Source organism: Bactrocera latifrons, unplaced genomic scaffold (genome assembly GCF_001853355.1).
Source record: "Bactrocera latifrons isolate USDA-ARS-PBARC rearing strain unplaced genomic scaffold, ASM185335v1 scaffold_1288, whole genome shotgun sequence".
Classification (NCBI taxonomy): domain Eukaryota; kingdom Metazoa; phylum Arthropoda; class Insecta; order Diptera; family Tephritidae; genus Bactrocera; species Bactrocera latifrons.
In genome coordinates this window covers 1-4,305 of record NW_017534728.1, presented here as the reverse complement: position 1 = coordinate 4,305, position 4,305 = coordinate 1, and the positions used below count along the sequence as shown (strand labels likewise).

General features: G+C 32.8%; 1 pseudogene; it reads left to right on the top strand.

Annotated features, from left to right (window-relative positions):
• The window catches only part of LOC108978870, a 7,355-nt pseudogene extending 6,932 nt beyond the window's left edge, over window positions 1–423 (top strand).
• Window positions 424–4,305: the final 3,882 nt, after the last annotated feature.

Below are 4,305 nucleotides of genomic sequence, written 5' to 3'. Positions count from 1 at the left end.
GGCTACGCTTGGAATATCCAATTGGCGCCACGTAGCGAAAAGAAGAAACGACTGGCGCGCTGTTGTTAACTCGGCTATAATCGCGTAAGCGGTGTCTATGCCAATTAAGAAGAAGAAGAAGATATAATGTGCATGTAAATAGATGTATATAATGTGCATGTTTTATTTTTTGTTTGTGTATTTTGCAGAATCCAACAGCCATTACAAATAGTCAGACGCTTAGCGGAAGCCAAAATGACGAGGCATGGAATCGGTTCAACAACATTTTAAAGAAGCAAAAAGATTTGGTAGCAGCAAAGAACAACTCACCATATGCACAAGTCCTTGCTAGTTTTGACTGGTTGTTGAATAAGCTTCCACGGCCAGTTGGTGTGTATGGAATTTTACAGTATGCTGTTACAGAAAGTTAATGAACTTAAATAAAAAAATTAAAATAAATATCTTTTTTTACTCACTTATCTTCTGATTAGTTATGAAATAAATAAACACGAAATTTGGAAACATCAAACTACTTTTATTTGTTTACATAAAATAAATAGCAATTATTGTTTTTATAAATAAACGTAAATATTGAAAAATTCAAAGAAATGTTGGTAGGTACCTAAATCATTTAAAAGGCCTTCTTGTTATTGTATAGTTTCCCATTCTCCTGATTCCCAGAATCCATCGACGCCCTCGAATCCAGAGAAGATAGGGGGGTTATAAGTTTGTCCACATTTATTGATGAGGAAGTTATGTAGCAGGCAGCATGCTGAAACAATCGATCGTTCCCGATGCGGATGACAAAATAATACGTTTCTAAGGCAAAGCCATTTTGCACTCAAAATTCCAAACGCGTTTTCAATACACCGTCTTGCTCTACTTAAACGATAATTGAAAATTTGTTCCTCTTTGGAAAGGTTTTTGCTGTTGTAAGGCTTTATAATAGGTTTACACAGTGGAAATGTGTCGTCTCCTATAATGAAGTATGGTACTTTTTTGCTATCAATAAAGCCATTGGCCGGAAATTGGCAGCTGTTATTAAGTATGCTGATAGCAAATCTCGAATTCTTCATAACATTGGAGTCTCCTTCGCTTCCGTAAGCACCAACATCCACATATGTGAATTTATAATTGGCATCACATGTAGCCATCAACACAATATGGAATACCTATAATAAAAGCATATTAATAAAAATTATTAACTACCGCACGAGGGTATTATAATCTACATATATGTATATGTACGCATTCACTTACTTTGTAATTATAAAAAATGCTTAAAAATTTTGCTGGGGCTTTGATAGCTATGTGTTTGTGTGTATGTCGATAGCCCCGATGCAGTTCGGAAAATTCCATTGTGTTCGAAAGCAATTCGATATCTCCAACAACGAGTGTTCTGTCCACTCTGGAATTTCATTTTTCAATACGCTGCATATTCCCTTACACACATCGGACACGATTCTACCAAAGTGCTGCTTGCTAATACGATAGCAGGAGACAATATGGCGTTGTTTATCTCCAGAAGCCAGGTACCTGAAAAAAAAATCATAGCGGTTAAATCCTATTTGTGCTAATATAGTACCTGTTTTCATAACATACTCTAGTACAATTCCTATCTTAGCTTTAGTGGGAATGAAATCGTGCGATCTAGTATTCCGCTTTGGAAGCAGATGTGGTTCCAGTATTTCCCAAAGCTCATCAAATACACTTGGTGGCATACGACAATTTTCGATGAAACGGGTTGGATCATTCCGTAAGTTTTTGAGGTCGGTGAAAAACCTCCCCTTCTCATTCCTTGCCTTGAGATAAGGGCTCACCCAATGATCTCCTGCGTCTTATTTTGGTTTTTCCAGACTCTATGATGGTCATGAATGTGCCACAGTTCAGCAACATCATAAGATTTAACCTAAAATATGAGAAATACATTTGTATAGACAGTATAATTTGGTACTCCTCGTCTTCCATTATGAATACTAAAAATGACCAAGTGTAAAATAAATAATAATCATTAATCATGATATTTTTAAATAAATTAAATATACATAAAGGGAAACTTACCAATTGGTTTGCTCAAATATTTTTTACGTTTGATTACTTTTCACACTCTTCTTCTTYTACTTTTTAACATTCACGGTGCGATATGAAATGTCAAAATTTCTTGCTGACTACTATTTCACACAAAAGAAATAATATCAATACTTTCTTGAGCATTTACTTTAGAGCTGGAACCTAACCTATATGTATGATTTAATTTCCCAAAATTAAATTCACGGTCTGACCAAAATTCCGGTCAAAAAAAGAAGAGAAAACCGTTACCAAACTGTTTTCGGTATCCGCTTTATTTTCCGGTAAAAACCGAGAAACCGAAAACAAAGCAGTTTGGTACTGTATATAGCGGATTATTGATTGCCGGTAAATGCTTACCGTTGTGTTATAACACAGAAACTATCCCCAAAACACATTTTCCAGCAATACCCCTTATACTTAATGAAGTATAAGCAGGATTGCTTAAAATAACCCACGGCAATCATAAAAAAAAAAAACRTATGCGCAAATAAAATTGGAGATAAAATATATACTTACATATATCCACAATTAAAAGATTACTAAATTGTCTTTTCGCGGCTTCTTATCACTGCGAACCTATGTATGTACATATACATGTATATGGGTCGCAATTATAAAAATATATACTTATATAAGTTATCGGGCTTCTTGCTAGAGCTCCAAAAAAAAGTGAAGCTCCTTCATCATCTCCAAACATAAGGTTTCTTTTCTTGAAACGATGGTTTATTTGGATGTAAAATTGCTGGTAACGGTTTGCTGGTAAATTTGGTTTTCTATCACCGTGGAATTATGGTATTCTACTGCATATGATCTGGAAAGATGTATACTTTGGCTGTAAATTTTTACTGTACTGTTATATTGGTTTAGTAATATAATGCCAGGTGATATATTTTCTACCGATGGTATGTGTTGATTATTTATTAAAATGCATTCTGCCGGTTTGCTCTTTAGTAGACGAGGGATACAGGTAGTGTTGCTTATGTCTATAATATTTTTGTTATTACATATTTTTATACTATTATATTCTTTACATTTGTTCCTTATACCAAATATTTTATTACTCTTACACGCTATTACATTTTCAAATGGAATTTTATTTATATTCTTTTTTATTTTTATTGGTTTTATCATAATTGATTCACAAAGATCTTTATTAGATAACAGTATTCCAATAATGTATAGTAACATAGTTTCATTTGATGCAAGTTTAACATTTGCTAATTCGATAGATTCTTCAATATTATTTAGTGTAAAATTATTTTTCCCTAGTGTATATTTTAATATATTTAATTCTTCATTTGACAAAAGATAAGAACTAACTATGCCGGCTTTTGCCCAATGTATTGCATAGTTTATATTAATTATCTCATCTTTTATTATATTTGATTTATATTTAATTTCAATAGCAATATTATGTTGTGCAACTTCATTTGTTTGTACTTCTTTTAAAATTTTATTTGATATTGTACAAATATTATTTATTCTGTCGAAAATTACTTTATTGATTGTTATTTGTTCGTTATTATTTTCAATTATATTATTAATATGATTTTCTGGTATTATTAAGTCGTCGCGGTCAGGGTTTCCCGCAATCCATTTCCAGACTGTTCCTAATTCGTTTACTGATTTCCTAAATCTTTTTGGTTTTAGTCTATTTAAGTATGTCTGTGTCAGTTTTAGTTCATTAATGAAGATAGGAAGGAGTGGGTTTTCTTCTTTAACTTTAGTTTTAATTGAATTACTTAAATTGTTTAGTGCGTTCTGGTATTCGTCTATGTCCACTTTGTGTATCAGTCGGAATGTTCCTGTTTGAATTTTTACTGGTCCTGTACAATTTCTTTTCTATATCTTGCTGTTAGTTTCGAGCCTGTTCGTTTATTTATTTTAACATATATTATTTCTCCTGGGGCGTAGGTTTTTATTGGATTTCTAGTTTTATTGTGAACTTCTAAGTCTTTCGTCTGTTGTTTTCTTAGTGTCTCGATATTTTCGATGGGTCTATTGAAATGCGTCTTCCAAAAAAAGTTTTTATTGGTCTTTTTCTGGTTGTAGAATGTATTGAGTAATTATATTCGTAGGTGCAACGATCTAAAAGTTTTTGAAATGAGCGGTGGGTGCGTTCGGTTTGAAGACAACGCATAATTTCAGAAAGTGTGGAGTAAAATCTTTCGATTTGTCCATTGACTTTGCTAGCGTAGGGGGGTGTTTTGAAAATGTTAATACCAAGTTGGTCTTCGACCATAAATTGTATTGAGG